Raw genomic sequence first — 17,964 nt, 5'->3', positions numbered from 1 at the left:
GTCAAAGTGCTGTGACATGGCATTTAGGAGAAGAATCACCCAGCCTCACAGAGATGCACGATGGAAAACACAAGATTATTTTAGAGTTTTCTCAGATTAGTATAGGTATTTTTCATGGACAGTACACCCAAATCTGACAAATGGAAATTTCTCATAGTATAATTGCAGCGAAGAATCAGTAATCATATTGATGAAAAGAAACCCACCTACACTGTTGGTGGTAATGTGAATTGGAGCAGCCACTGTGGAGAACAGTATTGAGAGTCCTCAGAAAATTAAAAATAGAATTACTATATGATCCACCAATCCCACTCCTGGATGTATATCTGGAGAAAATTATAATTCAAAAAGACACATGCACCCCAGTGTTCCTAGCAGCACTGTTTTCAATAGCCAGGACGTGGAAACAACGATATCCATTGACAGAGGAATGGGTAAAGAAGATGTTGTATGTACATGATGGAATATTACTCAGGCATAAAAAAGAATAAAATAATGACATTTACAGCAGCATAAATGGACCTAGAGGTTATCATACTAAAGTGAAGTAAGTCAGACAGAGAAGGGCAAATATCATATAATATCACTTGAATAAGGAATCTAAAAAAAATGATACAAGTGAACTTATTTACAAAACAGAAATAGCCTCACAGACATAGAAAACAAATAATATGGTTACCAAAGAAGAAAGTTAGGGAAAGGATTAACTGGGAGTTTAGAATTAACAGATATACACTAATACATATAAAATAAGTAACCAACATGATCCTACTGTATAGCACAAGGAACTGGACTCAATATCTTATAATACTCTATAAGGGAAACAAATCTGAAAAGAATGTATTACATGATATATATTATATATATTAAACATATATAATTGAATCACTGTGCTGTACACCTGACGCTAACACAACATTGTGAATCAACTATACTTGAATTAAAAAAAATCATTGTCTGTGTTTCAGTTGGAATGGATCATTTTCTGTATAAGATTTTGTTACATCATGTATTCATCAGCTGGCAAACACAGATTCACAGAGTTATGCTGACTTTAGAAATGTTGATACATTTCATTACACAATGTAAAAAATTGACAATTATTTTCATTGCAAATCTCACCTTTCTTTAAAACTGCCAAGTGTTCAGGTTCTCAAGCCATGGAATGGACAGAGAAGCCTAGCAGGCCACTGTCTATGGGGTCAAAAAATTCAGACACAACTGAGTGTGCGGACACACTCATACAAACACACACACACACGAGCACAAGAGCACACACGTGTAAGCTAGTTCCAAGTTTTCAAGATTTCTGTTTTTTAATTCGAAACTTTGAGGTTTATCATTGGCGACAAATACTGCCGGTTGTTTTATTTAAGGTAAGAGGTTTAAATCTTTTGAGGACATTTTTGGCCAAAACCCAGGTCTGGGAAACTGAGGTTTGTCAGGAATGTCTCAGAAACAGTCACATTGATTGTATTCGAAGAAATAGAGTGAGAGTCTTGTGCAGGGCTCCCATGCTTCCCACTCAAGCAGACTGAACTTCCCATCTCTCATCCAACATCCAAAAGGTATGCTCAGGGACACAATGTCACAGAGTTAGTAATGTGTGCAGTTTCACCCACAGTGCTCTCGGGTGGGACATTCCTTTTTACCGTGAGCCTGTGGCCATGATGAGCACAGGAGTGACTTCTGGTTTTGTCACAAGTCCTGCCCAGCGGCTAATATTTCTTCTCTTCTTTTAAATACCAAAGTCAACATAGCTTAAAAGGGCAAATAGCATTTTAGTTTTATTAAGATAATAGTTTTGCCCTCATGAATTTTTTGAAAAATTCAAAGAAACTCCTAAGAGTCTACCCTTGGAAATCCAACTCTGAGTGTCTCTGGTTTAGGGAACTTGCCTAGGGTCACACTCTGTGCCAGTTCATGGAATAGGTTTCCTGGGTGGAGCTGACCCCCAGCGCTTTCTGTGACTCCACCCGAGACATCTCCTCAATCTTGTATCTGCTGTTGGGGAGAGTTAAGAGTGCTGAAGTGAAGGAGATAAATTCGATGTTTCACTGCATCCAAGTCTTACCTCCAACACCTTTTTCTTGTTAGCTTGATGTCATCCTGCCTTCCTCTAGGTCAGAGTTACAAGAGCTAAAAGCGTTGCAGTTCTCTGAGTTAGAGACTCGGTGCCAAAAGCCAGCTAAGCTATCTCAGGCTAAGTTTTCTTTCTTTTCATCCTGAGGCAACAGAAACCAAAAAAAAAAAAGAGGGGTCTAAACAAAAGACATCCAGACCAGGAGGCTTGATGCTGCTGCTGAATTTTAATGTTCAGACACATCATCTTGCCAGAAGTTTCACTTCCAGCTGCTGACAACAGACAGCCCTCGAGCTCTTTTGTATTATGTCACTCATCGTCTGGTTGGAGTGAAAAGAAAGGGATAGCTTTTCAGGAGGAAAGTATGCATTTACTTTGAAATTATTCAGTTATACTTATTGAATTTCTAGTTAAATTAAGAAAACACGCATATGTGCTCAGCTGTGTCTGACTCTTTTCGACCCCATGGTCTGTAGCCCAGCAGGCTCCTTTGTCCATGGGATTTCTCAAGCGAGAATACTGAAACAGGTTGCCATTCCCTTCTCCAGGGGATCTTCCCAACCCAGGGATCAAACCTGCGTCTCTTGTATTGGCAGGTGGATTCTTTACCGCTGAACCACCAAGGAAGCCCATCGTTTGCCTAAATTTATGTAATAGACCCGCCTATGGAAGTGAAAATAAAATTTACTGCTGGAGAAGAGACCTAAATGTGTCCAAATAAAGTTTCTCCAGCTGATTGAAAACAATTTTTTTTTCTATTTCTGGTAAGAATTCAGATTAAAAAGCCTCATATTCAGCTTCATTCGTGGCTCACACCCATGCCCCTGTTACTATGGCAACTGAGATCCCAGGTCTCATGGGATCAGTGTCACCTCTTTCTTCCCAGGTGGTTCTGGCTTCTTGGAGTCAGTTCTGCTCCAATCCCATTCCTGAAGTCAGTTCAGACAAGCCCCACCGTCTGTATTCCACAGCTAATAAATCCAGCAGACTTCATGGAAATACCATCTACAAAGCGTCTCATCTCTAAAGCTGGGCTGCACATAGTATTTTTGGATTTGCCATTAATTATCTCCAGCCGTTGGAGAGCAAAGAACACTCCAACCTAAAGTATCAAATGAACATACTCCATGCCCTGGGGTCGCAGAGTTCACTGAGCTCGTGTGACCTTGAACTGCACAGAATCCCTTAGCGACATGAAAGGACATTCCATCCAGCACTGCTAGCTTCATGGGAAAATGAGTCCCAGAGGCTGTGAGTTCTGAGCCTAGGGTCACACTCCTGACTAGCTCTTTGTCCAGGACTTGCTCTCAGGTTTTGTACTGTACATTTTATACGGTATGTTTTTCTTAAATATTGTTCCACTTTTTTAATGAGGAATCCTAGAAGCCACAAACTAGCTCAGGTGTACACAGTGTGTGTGTACGTGTGTGTGTGTGTGTGTGTGCAGGTGAGGGAAGACAGGAAGTGTAAAGAAGCAGCACGTAAATTAGGGAAAATCCTCAAGAGCACCAGTTCCATCAACCCCGTCTTATTAATTGTGGAATACAGTGCTGCTGCCACGCCGCCAGGCCAGAGACGGTGTCACCTAGGGAAAACATGGGCCTATGATTGTGCTCAGGGTGAGAGGTCGTGAGTGATGGCTTCTGTCCATCTCCACGTGGATGCTTGAGATCCTGATGAGAAGCTGGGTCTCCGTCCCTGAAAGGGGCTTGGGAGCTGAAGTCTGGTGTTCCCTGGTACCTTATGATTGTGAACAGGACATTCATTACTCATTCTTGACTCTACTAACTAAAAGTTGGGCCGCATTTCAATACTCTCCTCCTGCAATTCTGCAGCCAGCGCTCAGTGATTGAGGGGCTGTGCTTTACAAAGATTCCACTCTCCTCCTCTCTTATTCTCCCATACAAACCCCCTCACCTCTGCCTTTGTCAAGACACTGATGGCGTCTTCACAAAAGGCTGGCTGGGAGTGAGAGGAAGAGGCAAAACTCAAAGGTTACTTTGTCTTCTTGTTCTTAATTTTTTTAAGTTTTTAAAAATATATTATTTATTTTTAATTGTACGATAATTGCTTTACAATGTTGTGTTGCTTTCTGCCATACAACAATGAGAATCAGCCAGAGGTATACATACGTCCCTTCCCTCTAAAAGTATGGAAACATTCATGAATTTTCGAGTCATCCTTGCTCGGGGGCCATGCTAATCTTCTCTGTATCGATCCAGTTTTAGTATAAGTGCTGCCAAAGTGAACTCTACTTTGTCTTCTTATCCCTGTGAGCTGAGAATGGAGGGACCATGAGCTCAAGGTCACCAAAATACACGTGGTGACCATGAGGCAACCCTCAGGACCCACCATCGAGGGGGTGGCTCTTAGAAGAACCCACTCCCCACCCTCTGCTCTTGTTGCTGGTGGAGGTCACTGTGAGCCCCACGGATGACCTGGATATCACACACATGCACACACACACATGTGCACACACACTCTTCACACTACTGACTGCGGTCACACACGTGCTGAAGTGGCTGTGTTCCCAAGCCTCTTCGACCTCAGCTCCCTCCTCACCAGCCCCTGCAATTGCCTTCAGAGTTCCCAGCAGAGGCCTCCTCGTCTGCTTAGCCTTCTCTGCTGCCTCCAAGGCTGGATTGGGCACCTCTCCTAAGGGCACCCAGACTCCTGCTGTGAGAGTATCTACATGCACTCAGTTGGCTGTACTGGGTCTTCACTACGTTGTCTTTACCTCAAGAATCCAGAACATGAGTTGTTTTTGTTGTTGTTCAGTCACTAAGCTGTGTCCGACTCTGTGACCCCATGGACTGCAGCACACCAGACTTCCCTGTTTGTCACCATCTCCTAGAGTTTGCCCAAGTTTATGTCCATTGAATTGGTGATCCTATCCAACCACCTCACTTAAGTTGGTTTCCCGTAACTTAAATAATGATTGAACAGTGAGTGTGTGAACAGGTTTTGCACAAATATGACCCCTTGGGGGAAGGCCTTTTGTACATCGGAGGTGGGCTACCTGTAATGGGAAGCTCCCAGAAGGGATTCTCTGAATGGGTCTGGCCAACATCCTGGGCAAGCAGTGAGCTTCAGTGAACTCAGTACCTCCATGCTCATCACCACCTGGAACCCTGCACACACACACACACACACACACACACACACACACACACACACACACATCACTTCCTGGGAAACTGTGGTTTTCAGCCAAGCCTCTGCTTTAGGTCACACACCCACATACCATACAACGACTGTTGCTATGAAGTATGGACAGACAGATGGATCTAAATAGAAGATGAACTGGCTTTCCTCTGTTCACACTCTTTGGGAGCCACTGCTTTTGAGTTCAGATCTGTGGTGTTCTGTCTTTTTTTACACTGTTGACACTTTTCTTCAATCTCACATCTCTTACTCTGCTTCCTTGCCAAGAATTTACTGTTTGTTTGGGGCTTTCTCATTGGAGGCCTTCACTGAGAGTTTTTAAATCCTCCTTTCTTGGAAAATGTGCTCATTTTGCAAATTCCTACTTATCAGGTCCAAGAAGCTCTGAAGCCAAGAATCATACAGTCTCAGCATTTTTGGGCTCTTTTTTGTGAAGCTATCAGAGCATTCTCCTCCCTTGTATGTTTAACTCTGTTCCCCTCAACCTTCTGCGGGGGAGTTCCTCCCTGGCAATTTCAAATTAGGTTTTTTTTTTTCTCATATAACAAGATTAGGAATATTCTGTTCTTTGCTCTGTGATCTGTTAGTACAAGTGGCAGTCTGAACAGAAACAGTACAAACTGCAACAGCCTCAGCCCTGGGCATTGGCTCCTCCACCTTCAGGTGGGAGTGCCCACCCGTCCCTGGTTGCCAAGGACTTCCTGGATCTAAAATTGGCTTCCAAGGGACTTCCCTGGCAGTCCAGTGGTTAGGACTTCACCTTCCAATGCAGGGGGTGCAGGTTTGATTCCTGTCAGGGAGCTATATTCCACATGCCCAGAGGGTCAAAAAACCAAAACATAAAAAAACAGAAGCATATTGTAGCAAATTCAAAAAAAAATTTTTTTAAATGGTCTATATCAAAAAATCTTTAAAATAATAAAATTGGTTTCAAGATCACATTCTTTTCTTTGCTGAACGATACACAGCAGCTGGGACTCTGGTTTTTCAATGACACAAACTCACCTCAAACTTTACAAAGCAAAGCAGCAAACTTCCAGGGATGAACCTGGAGCCTCAGAGAACAGATTAGAGCTAAGCCTCAGGCCCGGGGAGAGGAGACCAGCTGATGCCATGTTGTCGCTCCTCTCCCTTCGCCCTGTGCCCTGGCACATCCGGCCCTTCCCTCCTCCACGTGGGCCCCTCTGCTGCTCAGCCAGCCTGGCCACCACCTGTCCCTTCCCTTCGTATCATGGAATAAGGGCACCCAGAAGAGAATGAAGCTCTAGATCTCTCCTTCCAAAATTCTTGAAAGAGACATTTGTGTTAACCTGAACTGACCTCATTCCCAGGGCTAGACAATCACAAGCCGGCTGGCAGGTGGGGTTACCTGATTGATGCAGTGGTTTCCACAATAGTCATGTGAACAGGAGTTGGAGGCAGCAACTTTAAGGGAGGGATTCCTGGGCGAACATTCTTGCTGGTCTCCATTACAGCTGCTGTTGATGAATCCTGGACAAAATAGTCCACTTCTGTGTCTCCACTATAGCTTATACTGTCAGAGGTGTTTTCTCTTCCTTCCTAGGCCTAGCTTATACCAACCCTCGTTTCCCTAACACACACACACAAACACACACATGCACACAGACATACACGATGGACAGAGTCTATTTCCAAATGCAGGCTACAGAGCTGGTCTCAGGAAATCACTGCCTGAACCATGAGAGAATGAGTCAGTGTTATCAAGTGAAACTCTTTTTTTCTTAAACATCTAAGCAAAGGAAATTCATTGGGAAATGCTAGCCCTTGACCTCTAACCAGTTAAATATTTTGTGTAAAACTTCATTAAATTCTTATCTTACCAATAAGCTGACTTCATGATTTCTTTTGTAAAATATGCCTAACAGCCAATAGAGATAACAGTGTTTGTGATTTCTGGAACAGCTGCTTCTTCTCGCTCATATTTCTCCGTTTCCAGAACCACTTCTAGCCAGTCCTCCCTGGGCACAGTTTGCCTGTCACAGTCAGAGGAAGTGGGCAGCATTTTGTCACCAGGGCAGAACCAGGGCTGAGAAACGCCTTATGTTAAGAGTAGGCTTAGACCATGTCTCTCAACTCCTCCATCTCCCACCATGAATTTCTAAATGGCATGGATGGATTCTGATTCTGTACAAGAGAGACATTTCAAGAATGAAAGTAATCAGTAGCATCCTTGAAATCAAAGAAAGAAAACAAGAAGTGTTCACTAAACAAATGATTTTTAGCTTTTCCTTCACTTTGAAACTTCACGCTCCTCCTCCTGGACAATTGAAACCTCAATCCAGTGATGAAACTGTAACCAAGCAGGACCCTATGGGGCCTTCCCAGGACAGACCGCCACTCCATGCCCTTGCCTTTCTCTTGTCTATAGAAAAATGTTAGCCTCCTAGGCCTCCCATGAGATCCAAAGAATAAATTTAATCAGGGAAGTGAGAAAATGCAGAAAGAAAGGGAAAGAATCAAGCGAACATTCAAGCAAGAGAAAATAATACTAGTTTAACCATTAAACAAAGTCCAGGACCTTCACTCCCTCTTCAGTGTGTGTACTTAGTCACTTGGTCGTGTCTGACTCTTTGAGACCCCATGGGCTGTACCCCACCAGGCTTCTCTGTCCATGGGACTTCCCAGGCAGTAATATTGGAGCAGAGTGCCATTCTGTCCTCCAGGGGATCTTCCCAATCCAGGGACAGAACCCACATCTGTTGTATCTCCTGCATTGGCCAGCAGCTTCTTTACCACTAACACCACCTGGGAAGCCCCAGTTCCTCCTTAAGGGCTGTAGATAATATTCTGAGCCTTTGACTGTTATTTCCACAAGATGTCTCTTTAGAGGCAGTGCCATGAGTTCTAAGATGAAGCAAACTGATCACAAATCATGGTCAGGATGAAGGGGTGTGGGAGGGGCCTCCTGGCCAAAAGCCACCCTTTCATTCTGCAGGGGTCATTGGCTGGTGACCAGGGCCAGCCTGAGTCCATCAACCTCTCCTATAAATACCCGGCATCCAGACAGTAAGGATGTTTGTCAGGAAGTGGGTGTGTGCATCAGTATGAGAGCTAGAGGCACTTCTGGGGAGTCAGAGGAAAAAGTGGTTGACGACATACCTGTGGGTTCTGATGCAGAGATTATGAGGGAACTTTTATTTCTTACAGTCAGTAGGACACATCTTACATGAATCATAGATTTTTTCATCCTAATCCTTTACTACACTATAAAAAGACCTTTGGAAATATTGCTTTTCAATAAATTACAGGTTTTTTTCTAACCCTTAGTTACAATATTAAAAGAAGTTTGGACATAGGGAGATTTAAAGCTTTGGAAATTGGTAAGGGCTTTCTTAAAACCTGTGCGTGACTTGCCAACAACCACCTGTCACAGTGACTCACTCCAGTGCCGTGGGTGTGGTCAGCACACAGGAGGGACAGCTCTCAGGGCAGATGTGAACCAGGGCTTCTCTCCTGCAGAACCGACTGTGTGATGATCCTCGGGCATCATTTCCTGGGCAGAACCCCAGGGACCGTAAAGGTGAAGACTAGACAGTGTGTCTCAGCCTCCGCCCCCCCCATCAGTGTCCCGGCCCCTCCCCATATGCTGCCTGTCCCTGTTCCCCTGGTCACCTCATGCACCTCCCACCCCATGGAGGCCTTTCCTGCCTGAACCACAATAGAACCTTCCTGCTCCAGTTACCCTGAGTCTATCTCCCTCCCCTTGGGCAGAGATGCTCTGTCTCTGGGTATCTAGAGCATGTCTGTCTAGCTTCCATCCTTGGGAGACCTGATCAGAGGCCTGGGAGACACCAGGGCTTGAGGGTGAGCTGGCAACCCCCTCTCAAGGCCCTGAATCCCAACTCACACACCTGCCTGAAGCCAACCTGGTCAGGCCTCGCCCTGCCCTCCTTTAAAAATATTTCATTTTATACTGGAGTAGAATTGATTAATTATGTTGTGTTAGTTTCGGGTATACAGCAAAATGATTCAGTTATACATATACACACGTCCATTCTTTTTCAGTCTTTCCCCATGTAAGTTATTACAGAATGTTGACTAGAGTTCCCTGTGCTATACAGCAGGTCCTTGTTGGTTATCTATTTTATACTTAGCATCGTGTCTTTATGTTAATTCCAAACTCCCAATCTATCCCTCCCTCTCCCCAACCCTTTCCCGCAGATAACCATAACTTTGTTCTCTCTGAGTCTGTTCCTGTTCTGTGAATAAGATCACATGTATCGTTTCATTTAGACTCTGCATATAAGTGTTATTGTATCATATTTGTCTCTCGTCCTGCCCTCTCTCCTCCCCTACTTCCTATCCACTCACACTGACATGCTATTTCCAGCCCCCAGTATTCCTAAACCAATACACAAATACATATGAGTCCAAGTTCCCCTTCCCCTAACACTCTCAGAAGTGAAATAAAAGTAAGTCTAGTTCTCTGCCGTAGTGGAAAGTGCTAGACACTTGAGATGCCACAGAACTCAGAGGGACAAATGAACCTGTCCCGACATGATGCTCGTGAGTGTCTGGGAACTGAGGTCTGACAGCAAAGGAGGAACCACCGGGCCTCTCTCCACAGCCAAAGGGGAGCCTGATCCTACAGAGAAGAGAGAAAGCCAGAAACAGCAGCACAGAAAACCCAAGACAGCTCATTTCCATGCAACAGTCCCTGCCTGGTGCCCACAAGGAGGCCTCATCTAACGAGAAGGTTCCGTGGTGATACCCTCAGTGGAGACCCATCAAAAAGCCAGTTCCCCCTGCCTCCTCCTCAGGCTGCTCCTGGTTACAGTGTCCCCTGCAGAGCACCACCTCCAAGGCCTAACTGCCACCTCTCCAGACACTGCTCGACTCCTCTCCACATTCCTTTTAATATTTCATGGCTCTCTTGAAAGAGGGAGGAGCAGCGTCTGGCTGTGCATGCTCCTTTTAATCGATTTGTTATGGCAATTACAATTTTTTTTACTCCAGAGGATGCTAAGGAGACTGCTACTTCCTGGAAAGGGAGTGTTTTGGAAGAGGGTGAAATGCAACTGTCCAACCCATGGCGCCACTTGTGGGGTCTCCCTGGAGACGCCCCTGCATATCTGGAAAGCCAGGGTCCTTCCAGCCAAGGAGCTGATGGCTAAGACCTTGTCTGAGATGAGCGGAGGAATTGTCGGGCTCATTCAGTAGTGATTGAAGAGGAATTTAGACAAGGGAGTATTGGGCCACAGGCTTCCCTCTAGAGAAGGTGCAGAGAAAGACCTGTTTCCGTGAATGTGGACTGTGGCTTCCCTCGGTCGCCCAGAATACATGCTAAGCCGTGGACTCCAGCCCCGTCTGCCAACGGCCAGAGAGCTGTTCATCGCAGCACATCTGATGTTTTCTTCAAGTTTTCGCTCCCACATGTGGGAACGACTGTTGCAAGTAACATTGATTAGAGCTTCCTTGGTGGCTAAGTGGTAAAGAATCTGCATGCCAATCCAGGAGACTCGAATTCGATCCCTGAGTCAGGAAGATCCCTCAGAGAAGGGAATGGCAACACACTCCAGTATTCTTGAATGGAGAATTCCATGGACAGAGGAAACTGATGGGCTACAGTCCATGGGGTCTCAAAAGAGTCAGACACAACTTAGCAACTACAACAGCAACAACAACATTAATTAATTTTACATTGTTATACTCTGGAAATTTCATAAATTCAACATGGAAATAATATCCAAAATAGAATTGGATATTCAAATATGCAAAATTTGACTAAAAAGATATCAGGTAGAATTATGCTAAATTAACCTTGTAAGCATTTCATCTTTCCCTCCTTCTCTCCTTCCTTCAGAAGGTGACATGATACAACCTGAGTTTTCATACGGTCACTATTGCTGCTCTGAGGTCAAACCACAGAGACTGTTCCCATCACACTTGTAACCACTGTCAATTTTTAAATGTTCAATGCATAACCTGTGTCAAAGCACATAGTGGTGGCTCTGGACAGTATCTGATATTATATAACATAGAGTCACCCTGAAGGAATTGGTGCATAAAACAAAACTATGACTTTTCTGTAAGAACAAAAGAGCCCCCACCCCAGCTTTTTTTCCAAAGCATAGCAAAGATTTGATTAACCTGAGGAATGTGCTGCTGCTAAGTCGCTTCAGTCGTGTCTGACTCTGTACGACCCCATAGACGGCAGACCACCAGGCCTCCCCGTCCCTGGGATTCTTCAGGCAAGAACACTGGAGTGGGTTGCCATTTCCTTCTTCAACGTATGAAAGTGAAAAGTGAAAGTGAAGTCGCTCAGTCATGTCCAACTCTTTGTGACCCCATGGACTACAGCCTACCAGGCTCCTCCGTCCGTGGGATTTTCCAGGCAAGAGTACTGGAGTCAGATGCCATCGCCTTCTCTGTGAGGAATATGGAGTGCTGATTAATTGAATTTTCTGATGAACTGATGGGTCAATCTGATGGAAAAACAGAGGAAAATGAAAACCATCCATGTTCCTTTCTTACTAAGAAAGTATATAATACGCAATGCAGATCACTTTGATGATAGTATCTTCTTCCTGCTTCAAGTCATTGTCAGAAATACCTTCAGGGACAGACTGATGGTGCACCGGCTGGGCTGATGGACAGATAGGCCTGGGGGCCACGAGGGAAATTCAGGGGAAGAAGGACCTGGGGGACATGAGGGGAGGGCAGGGACACTGGACAGGTCTGCAGAATCAACTCCTTCAGCTGAGTTAGATAAATGAGATTCTGAGCCACCTGGAAATGAGAGGAGATGCTCTCAGATAGAAGTCTCCAGAGTCCACGTCCTCAGCCAGGATCAGGGGGTGGGGGTCTGGCATCACGGGATGGTGGGGTGAGAGGAGTTGGGGGTGAGGAGGCAGAGGGACCCTTGCTCTTTTCCTCTCACAGTGGCTCACTCGTCCACTGGTACATCTCACTGTGGTCGACTTGCACCCTGTATCTGCATGACTGTCCCTCACAAGATAAACTTGTTCTCAAGAAAAGATCTAGACCACTGGCCCAATCACCCTCAAACACAGGGTGATCTTTCCCAGAGCTCCCGTTCTGTTACTAATTTAACTCTCATCAGACACTGACATCTGACACTGAAAGTATGTGAATGCTTGATTTTTCTCCCGAGTGACCGGGTTCTTCTTGCTCCCTGCCGACCCCTAGCAGGAAGGCAACAGAGCCCTGGGATTCAGAACCTGGAATCACACTCCCAGGCTCTGAGCAGCTGAGCAGGCACCAAGCAGCAGGTCAGCCCTTGGCCCTGGGATGCAGTGGATGTGATGACAGGGCCCGAGGCTTACACTGCTGCTCAGATGGAAGTGACAGAAAGCATCCTGGTGACAATCTATAGATGCATTTACTCTTGGCTTCCTAGTAAGCAGATTCCTCTAGCCATCAGTGTAAGAGATCTGGGCCTTAGAGTTGGGTGGATTGGAACCAACACAGGTTTGGATGTGAGGAAAAACATCAAATGCACTATTCGTGGAGCGTGCCTTTCAGCCCCCTGATGGCTGGGCCAGGCAGGGGTCAGGGTGCCCTATGGGCTTATGCTTCCCAATAACCCCAGGAGGCCTGACCAGAACACTGAGCCTCGAATACATACTCAAGATTACCTTTCCTAATTTTTCCTACTGTGTGGAATTTTTATCTAGAAATCAAGGAAGGGGGACCCTTTGGAGATGCTGTGTTAATGGATTCCATGTCTGACCCATGGAAGAAGCCACTCACAGTCCACACCACTGTCCAGGGTGACTTGGCTGCTCCATCAGCACCTTCATTTATCCTCTTAAACTTTCCTTGCTTGACTTCTCAGCCGTGTAAACCAATGACAATTTTAGGGCCAAGCAGGGAGGAGGCAATGTTGATGCTGAGAATAGACTGGTTCAATGACCAGAGCAGCGGGTATAGCCGGGGGAGGTTATGATATCCTGCCTTTCTGACTACACAGAGAGGTGTTAGAGTTTCACGGGTCACCCAGATTCTAAAACCAAACTCAGCTAACGAGCTGTTAGTGACCTTGTTTGCTACCTCTGTTCTCCAGGTAGAGTGTAAGCACAAAAACGCAAGGATTTTCAGTTTTTATTCCTTGTGTGTGCACAGCCCTGGAAACTGAATTTCAGCCCAGAGCTACAGTGAATATTAGTGGTGAGGGGGCTTCACATGGCAGAAAAGTCATCCTATTTACATCTCATAAAAGCAGAATAATCCACATGCTGGGTGTCTATTTATACAGTAAATAGCAGTGCATGTTTTCACCAATTTTCCACCATTAAAACACCAAGTGAATAATCTCCTGATTGCGTTGTTCTTCATCCTTGGGAACTATGGTTTACACCCACTGAATTTTCAGGAAATTTAAAGAGTGAAAAGTTGGCCATTTGTCTGAAATGAGAGTATGTTTTAAAAAAGAGAGAGAGGGAGAGAAGAAAAGGCTCCCCAGAGGCTATTTTAATGCTGTTGAGCATTTAGTAAGAAAACATTCCAAAATAACCAACATCTGTGGAACTGTGGAGCCTACAATGCTGTCAGTTAATTTCAAAGGAGAAATTGGCTGATTCCAGGAGACGACACAGCGCAGTGCCGGCCGCGCCTTCCTGGTCAATGTCGACATTAAAAATGCAGACACATCATTGCGAATCGCTTCTGCTGGCAGCGCGTTCACTGCAGAGGGTTTGCTCTTAACTGCTTTTCTACTGCCAGCTGGGCGAGATGGCTGCGTTTTCCCTGGTGTGTCCATGATGAAACTGGAGGCCCTGCCTGCGAGGGTTCCAACCAGCTAAGATCATGTCTGGGGAGAAGCCAAGTGCAGACGCAGCATTCTGCCTCCAAGGTCACTAAAGCGCAGGAAGTTCAGAGAGATGTTCCAGGGAAGGACAGAGTCTCAGGGTCGTCACAGGATGCCCAGGTCGGGCAGCCCAGGTCCTATGAGTGTGGGAAGGCTCCAGAGGCCGGGGAGGCCAGTGGGGCCGGGGAGGAGGCTCCAGGCTCAACTCTCCTCCACTGCTGGCCTCCACATTCTTTCTTTCGGGAAGCTCTCAGTGAAGATGTGCTAATTTGGTTTTGTCTTCTGACAATATTCCATATTTTTCTTCCAGAAATCCTCATTAAAATAAAATAAAAACTTTTTCCACATTTTTGTCTCACTCTCATAACAACATAGAAATAAATGCAAGGGACTTATCTCCTCCAAGAGGCTCCCCACCAGGCACCCGCAGAACAGAACAGAGCAATTTAATACCCCGACCGTGGCCTCAGGACTACACAAGGGGACGCCAGGCCACGGGTATCGTGCCCATCACTCTGTTCACACTGCTCAGATGGGAATTTGCATCATCTGGAGTCTGCAGGACTCCAAATTCAGGTTTGAAAACAGAAAGAAACTTGTAAAGCGAAACAGAGTAGACGCAAGCCTAGAAACAGTGGCAAAAAGTCTCAAACACAAACTCTAAAGCCCCCCACCAAAAGCAAACTTAAAAATTGAGTTATCAATGGTGAGAAGGCATCTTCCCATGTAGAGAAGTGGAGCTCAGGATGGATGCTGGGAGCAGAGATAGTCCACTGGCACGGCTCTGGGAACAGCTCACGTCGCTGGTGTCCCGGCAAGAGGTTGGGACATTTTTCCTGTAAAGATGAGTATTTGGGGGCTCTCTGACTGTCACAGTGGCATCTTCCCCACTCCAACTGCAGCGAGGGGGCAGCCGTTGGAAACACATGGACAAAGGATCCTGACTGTGGCACGTCACGTTTCTTCTCAAGATGAGGCAGACGCCAGATGCAGTATGTGCCTCATTAAACCTCTTATTCATGCCTTTCATCCTCCAATCAGTGACATCGCCAAGAACAGCTTGAATTGAATTTGGGAGGATCTTTGTTCAGCTTCATAAGGCCACCACATTGGGTGAAATCTTTATTGGAAGACCAAAAACATTTGTGATTTTTTATTTTTTAAAAGATAATATTGAATGATGATCATTTGTTAGCATATTCATATGCACTTACTAATATTTAGCATGTGGTGGTGGTGGTGGTGGTTTAGCTGCTCAGTCGTGTCAGACTCTTGTGACCTCATGGACTGTAGCCTGCCAGGCTTCTCTGTCCATGGGATTCTCCAGGCAAGAATACTGGAGTGGGTTGCCATTTCCTTCTCCATATTTGTGATTTTTTAAATCTTCCACTGAAATCTAACCTTTGTCAGAGAACTCTCTACAGAAGTTGTTTTCACCATGAAAAAGCTGCCCTCCTGGTTTGCTAGGATCAAAGATTTGAACTTACAAGTACTTCTGACTTCAACAGTACATAAACTGTGAACTTTCAGATGTTCAAGCTGGATTTAGAAAAGGCAGAGGAACTAGAGATCAAATTGCCAACATCCACCGGATCACCAAAAAAGCAAAAGAGTTCCAGAAAAACATCTCCTTCTGCTTTATTGACTACGCCAAAGCCTTTGACTGTGTGGATCACAACACACTGTGGAAAATTCTTAAAGAGATGGGAATACCAGACCAACTGACCTGCCTCCTGAGAAATCTGTATACAGGTCAAGAAGCAATAGTTAGAACTGGACACGGAACAACAGATTGGTTCCAAATTGGGAAAGGAGTACATCAAAGCTGTATATTGTCACCCTGCTTATTTAACTCATATACAGAGTACATCATGAGAAATGCTGGACTGGATGAAGCACAAGCTGAAATCAAGATTGCTGAGAGAAATATCAATAATCTCAGATATGTAGATGACACCACCCTTATGGCAGAAAGAGAAGAACTAAAGAGCCTCTTGATGTAAGTGAAAGAGGAAAGTGAAAAAGTTGGCTTAAAATTCAACATTCAGAAAACTAAGATCATGGCATCCGGTCCCGTCACTTCATGGCAAATAGATGGGAAAACAATGAACACACTGACAGACTTTATTTTCTTAGGCTCCAAAATCACTGCAGATGGTGACTGCAGCCATGAAATGAAAAGAGGCTTGCTCCTTGGAAGAAAAGCTATGACCAACCTAGATAGCATATTAAAAAGCAGAGACATTACTTTGCCAACAAAGCTCTGTCTAGTCAAAGCTATGATTTTTCCAGTAGTCATGTATAGATGTGAGAGCTGGACTCTGAAGAAAGCTGAGCCCCAAAGAATTGATGCTTTTGAACTGTGGGGTTGGGGAAGACTCTTGAGAGTCCCTTGGACTGCAAGGTGATCCAACTAGTCCATCCTAAAGGAAATCAGCCCTGAATATTCATTGGAAGAACTGATGCCAAAGCTGAAACTCCAATACTTTAGCCACCTGAGACAAAGAACAGACCCACTGGAAAAGACCCTGATGCTGGGAAAGATTGAAGGTGGGAAGAGAAGGGGATGACAGAGGATGAAATGATTGGATGGCATCACCAACTCGATGGACATGAGTTTGAGTAAGCTCTGGGAGTTAGCGGTGGACAGGGAAGCCTGGCGTGCTGCAGTCCATGGAATCATAGAGTCAGACATGACTGAGTGAGTGAACTGAACTGTACCTCTGACTTCAGGCAATCTCCTAGAGCTGTAATTTCTACATCTAAAACTGCTGGTTTTAGAACAAAAAACCAAGTTACCTCATGGGTTGATTTCTAAAATATATATAAATGATTTTCCTAGGGTATTATAAAGGCCTGAGTTTGTTTACCAAGAACTCCTAGGTGAGTGCAACCTTTTCCTATAATTAAGAAGGAACTGAGATTCCCTAGTGAACCAGACTTGGGGCTTCTAGTGGTTTGGTTTTTATCTCATAATTTTTTTTTTCTTCTATGGATAAGCCATGTTTCAAATGATTGCAGTTGATGCATTTCTATGTTATTTACATCTTAGATTGAGAACAAGTTAAACGTTTCTTGCTTAAAAAATTGAATTCAAAATCAAGAACAATCTTGAAAATAAGAATATGATATTTTAAATAGTTACCTTAATATTGATGCATTCAGTTAAATGCGATTATTCTTAAGAGTTCACATACACAAAACAAAAAATTGCAAAGTATAAAATTAAGTTCTCTAAGTTCTCTGTATTTTACAAATTACCTGGAGTGTTGATTCCCATTGCCTGATTCCATGAAAAACACAAACCTGCCTTCACTACTTTAATCCATATTTGAGAAGCTCCAATTCACTTCATTTTCACTTTTATGAATCTGCTTGAATTGACTTCTGGTTAGTACCAAATGTGGCTGTGGAATGTTTCCCAAGGAAGCTTTTTTTTTTTTTTTTAGGTGAGACAGTAGATATTAAATACTATAATATCACTAAGTCAGGCAATTTTTCTCCAACAAGTAACAGGATCAATTTAAAACATCCTGAATAATGGCTTCGGCCTTTACTTAAACCTTTCAAAAACAGAAAGAAATGTGTTTATAAGAATATGTCAGTTTTAACAAGATGTATGTCATACCTCCTAATTTGATCTTTCTTAGAGCTCAAACTAGAGACTTTTTCAAGATTTGAAACTTGGGAATAGGCTTTCAGAAGTTTCAGTTGTTAAATAATTTGAAGAGAATCCTAAACTGTGCCTAACCCACCTCTGGAAGCTAGCTGAAGCCCATGTGTCTAGATTCCTTGGGGGCAGCACCTCATGATCTGGGAACCAGTGGAATTACTTGTTCGTCAGTTGAGTCCTTCCTGTTTGAACTTCTTTCCTTTCAGGGATATTTTTCTTTGGATGATGGTAGCAGAACAAAATGATATGCAT

The 17,964-nt window shown here is 44.4% G+C and overlaps 1 non-coding gene across 1 annotated transcript; it reads right to left on the bottom strand.

The window, feature by feature from the left end:
* Positions 1 to 4,228: 4,228 nt before the first annotated feature.
* On the bottom strand, positions 4,229 to 4,333 carry LOC120881233. The gene has a single exon (XR_005725262.1). It is a non-coding gene; the product is annotated as a U6 spliceosomal RNA (small nuclear RNA).
* Between the last annotated feature and the right edge of the window lie 13,631 nt (positions 4,334 to 17,964).

This window comes from Oryx dammah, unplaced genomic scaffold (assembly GCF_014754425.2).
Source record: "Oryx dammah isolate SB20612 unplaced genomic scaffold, SCBI_Odam_1.1 HiC_scaffold_22, whole genome shotgun sequence".
Classification (NCBI taxonomy): Eukaryota; Metazoa; Chordata; class Mammalia; order Artiodactyla; family Bovidae; genus Oryx; species Oryx dammah.
The sequence above is the reverse complement of the archived record's forward strand: the minus strand, read 5'-3'. Positions and strand labels throughout refer to the sequence as shown.